Genomic DNA, 15,813 nt, shown 5'->3' with positions numbered 1-15,813 from the left:
CAGTCAGGAAGCTCTCATAGAATCATAGAATCAAAGAGTTGGAAGAGACCTCATGGGCCATCCATTCCAACCCCATTCTGCCAAGAAGCAGGAATATTGCATTCAAATCACCCCTGACAGATGGCCATCCAGCCTCTGCTTAAAAGCTTCCAAAGAAGGAGCCTCCACCACACTCCGGGGCAGAGAGTTCCACTGCTGAACGGCTCTCACAGTCAGGAAGTTCTTCCTCATGTTCAGATGGAATCTCCTCTCTTGTAGTTTGAAGCCATTGTTCCATTGCGTCCTAGTCTCCAGGGAAGCAGAAAACAGGCTTGCTTCCTCCTCCCTGTGGCTTCCTCTCACATATTTATACATGGCTATCATATCCCCTCTCAGCCCACTCTTCTTCAGGCTAAACATGTCCAGCTCCTTAAGCCGTTCCTCATAGGGCTTGTTCTCCAGACCTTTTATCATTTTAGTCGCCCTCCTCTGGACACATTCCAGCTTGTCAACATCTCCCTTCAATTGTAGTGCCCAGAATTGGATGCAATATTCCAGATGTGGTCTAACCATAGCGGAATAGAGCATGGGGAGCATGACTTCCCTGGATCTAGACACTCTGCTCCTCTTGATCCAGGCCAAAATCCCATTGGCTTTTCTTGCCGCCACATCACATTGTTGGCTCATGTTTAACTTGTTGTCCACGAGGAGTCCAAGATCTTTTTCACACGTCCTGCTCTCGAGCCAGGCATTGCCCCCCATTCTGTATCTTTGCATTTCGTTTTTCCTGCCAAAGTGGAGTATCTTTCATTTGTCACTGTTGAACTTCATTTTGTTAGTTTTGGCCCACCTCTCCAATCTGTCAAGATCGCTCTGAATCCTGCTCCTGTCCTCTGGAGTATTGGCTCTCCCTCCCAATTTGGTGTCGTTTGCAAACTTGATGATCCTGCCTTCTAACCCTAGTAATAGTATCACCACTAAAATATGACATCTCCCACTCTTACTGATTGCATTATTTCCAATTTTAACCCAACATTTGGCCTTCCCACTGTTTTTAATTATGTGTTGTCTTATTGATAATGTTATTTTTATTGTCTATGTGTTTTTTAATTGCTTGTATTGTTGTTATTATTGCTTGTATTGTTGTGTTTGGGCTCGGCCTAATGTAAGCCGCCCCAAATCCCTTGGGGAGATGGAAGCGGGGTACAAATAAAGTGTTATTATTATTATTATTATTATTATTATTGCTGCAACACCAAAGGCACTCCAAGTGGCCAGCAACTGGTCAAAGGACATTTAATATAATGTCAAGTTTTTAAAAACTTTGGAGGACAATACTTGGACAACGAGGGATTGCCTAAATTGAATTGAATTGTCATGTGGATATCTGATATGCAGGATGTGTTTTCATTCCTGGATCAAGAACTGTGAAGCCCTGGCCCTTGAGCGCTCCAGCTGGAAGTCAGCTGTGACCAGCAGTGCTGTAGAAGAGGCATGAATGGAGGGTAAAAGAGAGAAACGCGCCAAGAGGAAGGCCTGTCTAACCAACCCCGACCGGGACCGCCTTCCACCAGGCAACCAATGTCCTCACTGCGGGAGAAGATGCAGGTCAGGAATAGGGCTCCACAGTCACCTACGGACACACCGCCAGAACACCCACTTTGGAAGCCAATACTCGGACAACGAGCGATCTCCTAAATTGAATTGAATTGAATCATCACGTAAATATCTGATATGCAGGATGTATTTTCATTCACTGGACCATACCTGATACACCCAAAATTGAATACTGGTGCAGTTGGGGGGATTTATTTTGTCATTTGGGAGTTGTAGTTGCTGGGATTTATAGTTCACCTACAATCAAAGAGCATTCCGAATTCCACCAACAATGGAATTGAACCAAACTTGGCACACAGAACTCCCATGACCAACAGGAAATCCTGGAAGGGTTTGGTGGGCATTGACCTTGGAGTTTAGAAGTTGTAGTTCACCGCCATCTAGGGAGCACTGTGGACTCAAACAATGATGGATCTGGACCAAACTTGGCACGAGCACCCAATACGCCCAAATATGAACACAGATGGAGTTTGGGGGAAATAAACCTTGACATTTGGGATTTGTAGTCACTGGGATTCACAGTTCACCTACAATTAAAGAGCATTCTGAACCCCACGAACGACAGAATCGGGTCAAAAACTTCCCACACAGAAACCCCATGACCAACTGAAAATACTTAAGACCATCCAGTCCAACTCCCTTCACCAGGGCAAGAAAACGTAAACAAAGCCCTCCTGACGAAGAGCCATCCAGCCATATAGATATATATGATTCACACACAGAGAGAGATATAGTATAATAGATCTGAAAGGGACCCTTACAGAAGGACAATGATATAGGCAAACCAGACACTCTCCACATCAACACTGGCAAAGAAACAGCAATAAATACTGTTTACCCACCAGCATAAAGAAATTACATATATTAGAAACCAACACTTTCTCATTGCTTTATCTTCCAGATCAAAAGACTGGGCCACAGCAACGCGTGGCAGGGGACAGCTAGTGGTATTATAAATTTTTCTCAGGAGAAAGCAATGATTTACACCAGTGGTTCCCAACCTTTGGGCTTCTGGGTGTTTTGGACTTCAACTTTGGATTTCAACAGAAAGGATGAAACCATGAAAATGAACAAAATCTAGCTACTAGTATTAAACAACTCTAAAATTACAACAGCAAAACAAGAGAGGAAACAATCAGGCACATCTAATCACCTCTCAACAAAAGATTGCCCCAGGCACTGCCAGGCCATCAAATGCTAATCAAGGCTAATCAGTTGAAACATTCACACCTTCCTCCAACAGACAAGAGTCCTTTGTCCCACCCTGGCCATTCCACAGATATATAAACCCATTTTCCTAGTTCCAACAGACCTCACTACCTCTGAGGATGCTTGCCATAGATGCAGGCAAAACGTCAGGAGAAAATGCCTCTAGAACATGGCCAGGTAGCCCGAAAAAACCTACAACAACCCACATAAGAGTTTGTTAGCTTCTGAATTCCATCACCTCTCCCTTTAAAAACCACGTTAAAAAACATGTTTAAAACCTGTTACTGGAAGGAACAGTCCTCTCAAGAGTTGTTTTATGAAATGTTATAAATGTAACCTCTACAGAAATGAGCCTCTAGGAGTTAAGAAACATTGAAACCATTAAGCTTCTTCTATACTTCAATAAACTTGTTACAGTTTCTCTTTTAAAAAAACCACATTAATAAGGGCACTTCTGGAAGGCTCAGACTTTGGACAATCTCTGGGGAATCTAGTCCTGGGGTTGAAAAGCAGACAGTAATGGTTTTGTACAACTTTGCAAGCCTTATTTAGTGTATCTGAGGTCATAGTCTGATGGCAAAGTACATTAATAGGTATGATAATCATAAAGCTTTCTTATCCAGATACTAATCCACATAGCTCAGTGTTTTTGACACATTCGCTGATAGCAGCTTCTGAAGTTTCAAAGTCTTTCCTGGTCTTTTCCAGAGGTGTTGGCGATTTCACTTTGTGCATGCAAAGCACATGCTCTCCCACTGAGAGACAGGCTTTCTCAACCACCTTTAGCATGCAAAACATGCGCAGAACCACAAGGCTACGATCTTACATGCATGCTGGGTATCTTGAATGGAATATTAGCTAATGGGAGCTCCTATCTCGCTTGAGTTCTGATACTCACAAACAGCAACCTTGAAAAAACCCCTGGCCCTGAAGGGTGACCCAAAGAAAACTCTGACATTATGACACGACTATGTTGTCGAAGGCTTTCATGGCTGGAATCACTGGGCTGATGTGAGTTTTCCAAGGCTGTGCAAAAACTCTTGTGCAAAAAAAGCTTTGCTTGGAAAGCTGTATAATAGATTTGGCCTTTATACCTATTATTATCGTCGTCGTTGTTGTTGTTATTGTCACAAAAGCACAGTATGTCACAGCAAACGAGATCTATACGCTGGATTTCGTATCACAAAATCACAAGTCGAACACTTCCCAAGCGTCTAGGACTGTGTGATGCATTTTCGAAGGATGCGCGCAGATCCAAGCAAGGTTTATTACTATAATTATTATTATAATATAATTATAATATATAATATAACATATAATATAATTATAATATATAATATAACATATAATATAATTATAATATAATATATATTTATAATATATAATATAATTATATTATATTATAATTATTATAATATAACTATGATATAATTATAATATATAATATAATTATAATATATAATATACTTATATTATAATATATAATTATAATACATTATATAATTATAATACATTATAATATAATGAAATATATTATTATTATTATTATTATTATTATTATTAACCATATTTATATACCGCCTTTCTCAACCCAAAGGCGACTCAACTGGCTCCCTAGGAGTGACCCAGACTCTATGGCCATGTTCCAGAAGCACTCTCTCCTGATGTTTTGCCCACATCTATGGCAAACATCCTCAGAGGTCTGTTGAAACTAGGCAAAAGGACTGTGTGTGTGTCTGTCTATCTATCTATCTATCTATCTATCTGTGGAATGATGTCCAGGGTGGGAGAAAGAACTCTTGGTTGTAGGAGGCAGGTGTGAATGTTGCCACTGGCCACCTTGAGTAGCATTGAATGGCATTGCAGTTTCAAAGGCTGGCTGCTTCCTGCCTATATCTATATAGATATAGATGTCTCAGTGGAATTATGTCCAGGGTGGGAGAAAGAACTCTTGTCCGTAGGAGGGAGGTGTGAATGTTGCCACTGGCCACCATGAGTAGCATTGAACGGCATTGCAGTTTCAAAGCCTGGCTGCTTCCTGCATCTTGGAATCAACAGGTAGATATATATATCCCAATGGAATTATGTCCAGGGTGGGAGAAAGAACTCTTGTCCGTAGGAGGGAGGTGTGAATGTTGCCACTGGCCACCATGAGTAGCATTGAATGGCATTGCAGTTTCAAAGCCTGGCTGCTTCCTGCCTCTTGGAATCAACAGATAGATATAGCTATAGATATCTCAGTGGAATGATGCCCAGGGTGGGAGAAAGAACTCTTGTCCGTAGGAGGGAGGTGTGAATGTTGCCACTGGCCACCATGAGTAGCATTGAACGGCATTGCAGTTTCAAAGCCTGGCTGCTTCCTGCATCTTGGAATCAACAGGTAGATATATATATCCCAATGGAATGATGTCCAGGGTAGGAGAAAGAACTCTTGTCTGTAGGAGGCAGGTGTGAATGTTGCCATTGACCACCTTGATTATCATTGAATGGCCTTGCAGCTTCAAAGCCTGGCTGCTTCCTGCCTCTTGGAATCAACAGGTAGATATAGATATCTCAGTGGAATGATGTCCTGAGTGGGAGAAAGAACTCTTGCCTGTTGGAGGCAGGTGTGAATGTTGCCATTGGCCACCTTGATTATCATTGAATGGCCTTGCAGCTTCTAAGTGTCTGGCTGCTTCCTGCCTTTTGGAATCAACAGGTAGATACAGATATAGATATCTCAGTGGAATGATGTCCAGGGTGGGAGAAAGAACTCTTGGTTGTAGGAGGCAGGTGTGAATGTTGCCATTGGCCACCCTGATTATCATTGAATGGCCTTGCAGCTTCAAAGCCTGGCTGCTTCCTGCATCTTGGAATCAACAGGTAGATATAGATATCTCAGTGGAATTATGTCCAGGGTGGGAGAAAGAACTCTTGTCTGTAGGAGGCAGGTGTGAATGTTGCCACTGGTCACCTTGATTATCATTGAATGGTCTTGCAGCTTCAAAGCCTGGCTACTTGCTACCTGGGGGGAATCCTTTGTTGGGAGGTGTTAGCTGGCCCTGATTGTTTCCTGCCTGGAATTTCCCTGTTTTTTTGAGACCACCTTGATTAGCATTTGATGGCCTGGCAGTGCCTGGGGCAATCTTTTGTTGAGAGGCGATTCGCTGTCCCTGGTTGTTTCCTCTCTGTTGTTTTGCCATCAAATGCTAACCAAAGTGGTCAGTTGAAACATTTTCCATCTGGCTCCAGCAGACAAGAGTTCTTTGTCCCACCCTGGTCATTCCACAGATACATAAACCCATTTTCCTACTTCCAACAGACCTCACTACCTCTGAGGATGGTTGACATAGATGCAGGCGAAATGTCAGGAGAGAATGCCTCTAGAACATGGCCATATAGCATGAAAAAACCTACAACAACCCAGACAAATAGTTCTTTCTCCTACCCTGGACATCATTCCAGATATATATATATATATATATATATATATATATATATATATATATTCACACACACACACACACACCCTTTTTCTAGTTCCAACAGACCTCACAACCTCTGAGGATGCTTGCCATAGATGCAGGCGAAATGTCAGGGGAGAATGCCTCTAGAACATGGCCATATAGCATGAAAAAACCTACAACAACCCAGACAAATAGTTCTTTCTCCTACCCTGGACATCATTCCAGATATATATATATATATATATATATACATACACACACACACACACACACACACCCTTTTTCTAGTTTCCAACAGACCTCACAACCTCTGAGGATGCCTGCCATAGATGTGGCCGAAACGTCAGGAGAGAATGCTTCTGGAACATGGCCAGACAGAATGGAAAACCATAGCAAACCAGTGATTATGGCCCTGAAAGCCTTCATTCAACAAGACACTTAAATTCAGAAGATGTAATGACGCAGATACACAAATGTATGGGACAATGCTTCCATACATTTTCCTCCTCAGAGGCATCCCATAAATAGGAAACTCAAAACACAGTCGAAAACAGAGCTTCTGTCTTCTCAGTAACAATCTGAGAAGGTCACACTTCTCTCATCCCAGGAACCTTTATGGTGACAACCTGCTCCTGCCAAAACATTCTCCACACAAGGCGCAGAATCCCACCCACACCTGTTTATCTCTTCCTTGGAAGAACAAACTTTGGACTACTTATCTGAATGGTTTCGGAAATTTCTCCTTTGTAATGACATATGGGGGGGGGGGGGGACGACGATCTGTTGTACAACAGCAGGCAAGATCATATTCTGACACCCCGTTTCAATTAAAATAGCAATACAGTACAGTCTCACATCTCCAACATAAACGGGCCGGCAAGATGTTGGATAAGCAAAAACATGCTGGATAATAAGGAGGGATTAAGTTAAAGCCTATTAAACCCCAAATTACATTATGGTTTGACAAATTAAGCACCAAAACGTCATGTTCGACAACAAATCGACAGAAAAAGTAGTTCTATACATGGTAATGTTATGCAGTAATGACTGTATTGACAAATTTAGTACCAAAACATCGCAATGTATTGAAACAGCTGTGGACGCAGACTGCAATGGATAATACAGAACTTTGGCTGAGCAAGGGTTGGATAAGTGAGACTCTACTGTATGTTGTCAAAGGCATTCATGGCTGGAGGTTGCTGGGAGTTTTCCGGGCTGTATGGCCATGTTTCAGCAGCATTCTCTCCTGACGTTTCACCCACATCTGTGGCTGGCATCCTCAGTTCTAAGGAGCCCCCGGTGGCGCAGTGGGTTAAACCCCTGTGCCGGCAGGACTGAAGACCGACAGGTCGCAGGTTCGAATCCGGGGAGAGGCAGATGAGCTCCCTCGATCAGCTCCAGCTCCTCATACGGGGACATGAGAGAAGCCTCCCACAAGGATGATAAAAGCATCAAATCATCCAGGCGTCCCCTGTGCAACGTCCTTGCAGACTGCCAATTCTCTCACACCAGAAGCGACTTGCAGTTTCTCAGGTCGCTCCTGACACGACCAAAAAAAAAAAATCCTCAGTTCTGTCGACAGTGAGGCAAGTGGAGTATGTGTGCATGTATGTATGTACATATATATATATATATATATATATATATATATACACACACACACATATACACATACACATATATAATAATAATAATAACTTTATTTATACCCCGCTACCATCGCCCCAAGGGACTCGGTGCGGTTTACATGAGGCCAAGCCCACAATACATCAATAAAAGCAATAACAACAATACAACACAGTTAAAATAAATCTCATAAACAAAATAAACAAAAAACATTGACATATATGTGTGTGTGTGTGTGTATATATACACATACACACACACACACACACAAAAGGTAAAGGTTTCCCCTTGACATTAAGTCTAGTCGTGTCTTGACTCCAGGGGCTGGTGCTCATCTCCATTTCTAAGACGAAGAGCCAGTGTTGTCCGTAGACACCTCCAAGGTCATGTGGCACGACTGCATGGAGCGTTGTTACCTTTGCACCAGAGTAGTACCTATTGACCTATTCACATTTGCATGTTTTTGAACTGCTAGGTTGGCAGAAGCTGAGCTCATCTTGCTCCGTGGATTCGAACTGCTGACCTTTTGGTCAGCAAGTTCATCAGCTCAGTGGTTTAACCTGCTATGCCACTGGGGATCCATATATATCCATATACACACACACCGGTAGAATGATGTCCAGGGTGGGAGAAAGTTCCCTTGACTGTTTGAAGCAAATGTGACTGTTGCAATTAGTAAGCTTGAGTAGCATTGAATGGCCATGAAGCTGCAAAGTCAATCAGTGAGGGTATCTGCGTAGCGATAGTCTGGCTGTTGTTGCCTGGAGGCACCCTTTCTTTGGGAGGTGTTAAGTAGCCCTCTATAGTTTGTTGGAGTTCCCCTGTTTCTGAGTGGTGAGAGGCACCCATTTAGGACCAGGATAGCATCCTTGGCATTGGGTGGAATAAATAACCATAAATCTTTACCCTCACGGGACCTAAAGCAGATTACACCATATTAAAACCAATGTAAACAACAATCAAAATACCCCGATAATAAGTATAAGACATCATAAAGCAACAATTTACAACAACAATATAACAATATTATACAACAATATAGTTATTATTGTATGATATTTTTGTACTTATTGTTGAATACTATTATGTTGTTATTATTGTTTTTATTATTATGTAATCCCATGCTTATGTTGCTGTTACTGTTATTTTTTGTTCATGTTGTGTGTTTTGATCTTGTTGCTTGGAAACCGCCTCGAGTCCCCCCGGGGAAATAGAGCAGTATATAAATAAAGTTTTATTATTATTATTGTATAATACTTCTGTATTTATTGTTATATAATATAACAATACAATGTTATAGCATATTATTATTATACAATATATTTTATTTTTATTTATTTCTAACATTTTGACCCCGAGGACAGAGCGGTATATAAATAAAGTTTTATTATTATTATTGTATAATACTTCTGTATTTATTGTTGTATTACAATATAATACAATGTATTACAATGTAATACAATTGTCTGCTTGATACTGACACGATAAATAAAATTTAATGTTGTATAATATTATTATACAATATTATAGTATATTATTATTATACAATATTACAATATTATACTATATTATTTATTTTTATTTATTTCCAACATTTCAACCCCTGAGGAGGATTCAGACCGGCTATTATAATACTGTAATTGTATAATAATATACAATAATTATTACTGCAACGCTCTCTACGTGGGGTTGCCTTTGAAGACGGCCCGGAAGCTCCAACTAGTCCAACGGGCGGCAGCCATGGTATTAACAGGGGCTGGACGCAGGGAGCACACAACTCCTCTGCTGTACCAGCTTCACTGGCTACCGATTAGCTACCGAGCCCAATTCAAAGTGCTGGTTTTGACCTTTAAAGCCCTAAACGGTTCTGGCCCTACATACCTATCCGAACGTATCTCGGCCTATCAGCCCACCAGGACCCTTAGATCTTCAGGAGAAGCCCTTCTCTCCATCCCGCCTGCTTCACAGGTGCGGCTCGTGGGAACGAGAGATAGGGCCTTTTCTGTGGTGGCCCCCCGGCTTTGGAATGCCCTCCCTACTGAATTAAGATCAGCCACCTCGCTAATGGCATTTAGGAAAAAACTAAAAACCTGGATGTTTGAGCAAGTCTTCAATTGACCTTCGATGTGATGTTTTATCTGACCATGGATTAGCAATCAAGATAACGAATTGGATGATGATTTTAACTATGAGATGTCCCGATCTGTATTGGTGGCCCAATACTGTGTATGTTTTTTTGTATGTATTTTTATTTTAATTTTATATGCTTAAATGAATTGTATATTTTAACATGTTGTAAACCGCAATGAGTCGCCGCACAGGCTGAGATATTAGCGGTATACAAGCATACCAAATAAATAAATAAATAAATAAATAAATTACTGGATAATATTTCTGTATTTATTGTATAATATTACTATACAATTATATAGTATATTATTATTATTATACAATATTATATTATAATATTAAACAATATTATTTATTTTTATTTATTTCTAACATTTATAATATAATATAATATAATATCAAATAAAAGTATGGTATTATTGTATAATATTTTTGTATTAATTTTTGTGTAATATTATGATACAATATTATAGTACATTATTATTACTATACAATATTATATTATAATATTATACAATAATATTTGTTTTTATTTATTTCTAACATTTCTACCCAGTCCTTCTCACCCAGAGTGGCTATTATAATACCGTAATTGTATAATAATATACAATATTATTATTGTTTAATATATTATACACTAATATACTTTAAATAATATACATTATGTGGTATTATTTTGGGCTTGGCCTCATGTTAGTCGCCACGAGTCTCTTTTAGGGAGATGGTGGCAGGTTATAAATAAAGTTGTTTATTATTTATTATGATTATTCACATTCTTCTGGAAAGAGCAGATATTATAATACTGTAATTGTATAATATACAATATTATTATGGTATAATATATTGTACACTAATATACATTAAATAATATACATTCTGTGGCATTATTTTGGGCAATAATAATGTATTGTCAAAGGCTTTCATGGCTGGAATCACTAGGTTCTTGTGGGTTTTTTCGGGCTATAGAGCCATGTTCTAGAGGCATTTCTCCTGACGTTTCGCCTGCATCTATGGCAAGCATCCTCACTACCTCTGAGGATGCTTGCTATAGATGCAGGCGAAACTTCAGGAGAAATGCCTCTAGAACATGGCCCTATAGCCCACAAGAACCTAATAATAATAATAATAATAAATTGTTATTATATATTATAATAATTATTATATATATATTATATATTATATATATTATAATATAAAAATTAATAATTATATTATTATATAATTATTAACTATTATTATTATTATTATAAGCCACAAGAACCTAATAATAATAATAATAAATTGTTATTATATATTATAATAATTATTATATATATATTATATATTATATATATTATAATATAAAATTAATAATTATATTATTATATAATAATTAACTATTATTATTATTATTATTATTATAAGCCACAAGAACCTAATAATAATAATAATAAATTGTTATTATATATTATAATAATTATTATATATATATCATATATTATATATATTATAATATAAAATTTATAATTATATTATTATATAATTATATTATTATTATTATTATATATTATAATAATTATAATATAAAAATTAATAATTATATTATTATATAATTATATTATTATTATTATTATTATTATAAGCCACAAGAACCTAATAATAATAATAAATTGTTATTATATATTATAATAATTATTATATATATATTATATATATTATATATTATAATATAAAATTAATAATTATATTATTATATAATTATATTATTATTATATATTATAATAATTATAATATAAAAATTAATAATTATATTATTATATAATTATTATTATTATTATAAGCCACAAGAACCTAATAATAATAATAATAATAAATTGTTATTATATATTATAATAATTATTATATATATATATTATATATATTATAATAATTATAATATAAAAATTAATAATTATATAATTATATAATTATATATTATTATTATATATTATATATATTATAATATAAAAATTAATTATTATATTATTATATAATTATATATTATTATTATTATTTATTCACATTCTTCTGGAAAGGAGGAATAGAGTTGGGTGTCGTCTGCATACATAGCTACAGATCCAGGCGAAACGTCAGGAGAGAATGCTGCTGGGAGTCCAAAACAACCGGAAGGAAGGCCCAAGCTGGCCCAGGCCTGGTTTATTCTATAGCCAGAAACACACACTCCTATCTGTGTAATGTAACAAGTACTGACAGACGACGACGGAGAAGACCTTGAGTCCTGAAAGTCAGTCAGGAGGAAACTGAGGGGAAAAGAGCAGCTGCTCACCTGAGGGACGCCGCCGCGCATGCGCGCACTCTCCCTCCTGCTGCCGTGAGGTACGGGCCGCGCGTGCGCACTCGCACTCTCCTGCTCTCCCTCAGGAGGCTCTCCTCCTTCCCGCGCTTTTTCCTCCCTCCTTCTCTGAGGGGAAACGAACCAACTGGGGCGACGTCTTCAGCGGCCTAGTTGTCCTCCAAACGGAGCCCGGCCGAGTGAGTCCCTCCTCCTCCTCCTCCTCCTGAATTTCTGCCCCTTGGAGAGAGAAAAAGGGCAGAAGCCACGCCCACCCTCCTTGGTCACGCCCACCCTCCTTGGCCACGCCCCCTTCCTTCGACTCCAAAGAGAGAAAAGGGAAGCAGAGAAGGGAGAGAAGCCACGCCCACCCGCTTTGGCCACGCCCCCTCCCTTCGACTCCTATGAGAAACGGGAACGGGGAGGGACTATAAGCCACGCCCACTCTCCTTGGCCACGCCTCCAAGGAAGAAAGAAGCGGGATAGGCTAGAAGCCACGCCCACCCGCTTTGGCCACGCCCCCTCCCTTCGATGTCTAGGAGGGGAAGGGCCAGAAGCCACGCTCACCCGCTTTGGTCACGCCCCCTGTCTTACTCCCAAGAGGAGAAAAGGGAGGCGGGGAAGGGCCAGAAGCCACGCCCATACTCTTTGGCCGCGCCCTCTGCCTTCGACTCCAAAGAGAAATAAGGGAAGCAGAGAAGGGAGAGAAGGCACGCCCACACTCGTTGGCCACGCCCCCTGTCTTAGACTCTTAAGAAAAGGGAAGGGGCAGAAGCCACGCCCACACTCTTTGACCACGCCCCCTCCATTTGACGCCTAGGAGAGAAAAGGGAAGCGGGGAAGGGCCAGAAGCCACGCCCACATTCCTTGGCCACGCCCCCTGTCTTAGACTCTTAAGAAAAGGGAAGGGGCAGAAACCACGCCCACACTCTTTGGCCACGCCCCCTCCATTTGACGTCTAGGAGAGAAAAGGGAAGCAGGGAAGGGGCAGAAGCCACGCCCACATTCTTTGGCCACGCCCCCTGTCTTCGACTCCAAGGGGAGAAAAGGGAAGCGGGGAAGGGCCAGAAGCCACGCCCACATTCCTTGGCCACGCCCTCTGTCTTAGACTTAAGAAAAGGGAAGGGCCAGAAGCCACGCCCACACTCTTTGGCCACGCCCCTGTCTTCGACTCCAAGGGGAGAAAAGGGAAGCGGGAGGGGAGAGAAGCCACGCCCGCACTCTTTGGCCACGCCTCCTGTCTTCAACTCCATAGAGAGAAAAGGGAAGCGAGAGAAGCCACGCCCACACTCTTTGGTCACGCCTCCTCTCTGCGACTCTAGAGGGGAAATGGGAGAAGCCACGCCCACACTCTTTGGCCACGCCCCTCTGCGGTCTGAGAAAACGGGACGGGGAAGGGGCAGAAGCCACGCCCACACTTTTTGCCACGCCCCCTTCTTTCGACTCCCAGGTCCAGAGGACACGCCCACACCCTTTGGCCACGCCCCATTCCCTTCCACTCTCTGGGGAAAAGGAAAGGGGGAAGGGCCAGAAGCCACGCCCTATATATTCGGCCACGCCCCCTCTTTTCGACTCCTAGAAGGACCAAAAGCCGCGCCCCCTCTGACTCCTAGGAGAAAAGGGAAAGCAGAAGCCGCGCCCCCTCTTCGGCCACGCCCCCTCTTTTCGACGCCCACAGTGGCCGGCCACGCCCCCTCCCTCTAAGCCACCAAACCACGTGGATTCCACGCTCCAAAACAGGCTTCTAGTTGCCTCTCCCTTTTCACCCAATCACAGCGCAGAGCCCGCCTCCTTATCCTCCAATCGGCAGAGGGAAGGGCAACCCCGGCGCCGCCATCTTGGACGCGGGCAAGGTTCCTCTCGCCCACCCCAGCCGCCGCCATTTTTGAAGCGGGAAAGTAAATGACGGTGGCCATTTTGAGTAAGGGCATTTTAAGCCTTCCCAGCCAGTGCAGTGGGATTGGAGTAAAGCTCAAAATTACTATTTATTTATTTCTGTAGTTATACTTCTTTTATTTGTACCTTTCCTCCTCCCTGGAGAGGAAGAATGTAGCGTGGAAAGCCTCACCGTTCTCGCCCAATCAGAGCACAGGGCCCGCCCCGCTCTCCTCCAATCGGAGGAGGGAAGGGCAGCCGCAGGGGCGCCATCTTGGACGCGGGCAGCCGCCATCTTGGCAGGCCAAAGTGAAGCTGCAGGTTGGAAGCTTCCCTTCTGCAGCCTGGTCTGCACACTCACAGCCCAATGCCCAAAACCAGAGACACTGACAATGTCATCCATGCAATCAGACAAAGTATTCAATCATTTGCAGCACAAACCAATGGGAAAAATATATTTTATTGTTAAGTCAGCACTTTAGGATGCGAAAACAAACATTTCCAGCAGGCCGCATTCAAATGGCCAGCCACTGCCAGAAGGGACAGAGAGTTTCATCTATGCTGATGATCGTGCCATCACCGCTCAAGCAGGGAGCTTTGAGATGGTTGAACAGAAGCTCTCTGAAGCTCTAGGTGCCCTTACTGCCTATTACAGGGAAAACCAGCTGATCCCCAACCCATCTAAAATGCAGACATGTGCTTTCCACCTTAAGAACAGACAAGCATCCCAAGCTCTGAGGATTATTACCTGGGAAGGAATCCCACTGGAGCATTGCAGCGCACCCAAGTACCTGGGAGTCACTCTGGACTGTGTTCAGATCTACAAGAAGCACTGCCTGAATATCAAGCAAAAAGTGGGTGCTAGAAACAATATCATACGAAAGCTGACTGGCACAACCTGGGGATCACAACCAGATACAGTGAAGACATCTGCCCTTGCGCTGTGCTATTCTGCTGCTGAGTATGCATGCCCAGTGTGGAACACATCTCACCACACTAAAACAGTGCATGTGGCTCATCATGAGACATGCCGCATTATCACGGGGTGCCTGCGCCCTACACTACTGGAGAAATTACACTGTCTAGCCAGGATTGCACCACCTGACATCCGCCGGGAAGTGGCAGTCAATAGTGAAAGGACCAAGGCAGAGACATCTCCAGCTCATCCCCTGTTTTGGTATCAGCCAGCACGTCAACGACTTAAATCTAGAAATAGTTTTCTAAGATCTACAGAGACACTCGCTGGAACACCTCAGCAAGCGAGAGTCCAAAAGTGGCAGGCTCAAACCCAGAACCTCAACCAATGGCTGATACCAAATGAGAGACTCCCCCCTGGGCACACAGAAGACTGGGCGACTTGGAAGGCGCTGAACAGACTGCGCTCTGGCACCACGAGATGCAGAGCCAACCTTCAGAAATGGGGCCACAAAGTGAAGTCCACGACATGTGAGTGCGGAGAAGAGCAAACCACTGACCACCTGCTGCAATGCAACCTGAGCCCTGCCACATGCACCATGGAGGACCTTCTTGCAGCAACACCAGAGGCACTCCAAGTGGCCAGAGACTGGTCAAAGGACATTTAACCAGCTACCAAGTTTGCAAAATCTGTGTGTGTTTTTT

At 41.8% G+C, this 15,813-nt stretch overlaps 1 protein-coding gene across 1 annotated transcript in view; it reads right to left on the bottom strand.

Moving 5' to 3' along the window:
- The window catches only part of LOC137094741 (SUN domain-containing protein 1-like), a 135,020-nt gene extending 122,544 nt beyond the window's left edge, over positions 1-12,476 (bottom strand). The window contains exon 1 of the mRNA XM_067461948.1: positions 12,313-12,476. The gene's annotated coding sequence lies outside the window, so the exon portion shown is untranslated. The remainder of the gene's footprint in view (positions 1-12,312) is intronic.
- Positions 12,477-15,813: the final 3,337 nt, after the last annotated feature.

The sequence above is a fragment of the Anolis sagrei genome, chromosome Y, assembly GCF_037176765.1.
Source record: "Anolis sagrei isolate rAnoSag1 chromosome Y, rAnoSag1.mat, whole genome shotgun sequence".
In the NCBI taxonomy this organism is placed as follows: Eukaryota; Metazoa; Chordata; class Lepidosauria; order Squamata; family Dactyloidae; genus Anolis; species Anolis sagrei.
Note: the sequence above shows the minus strand (reverse complement) of the source record. Positions and strands in the feature narration are given on the sequence as shown.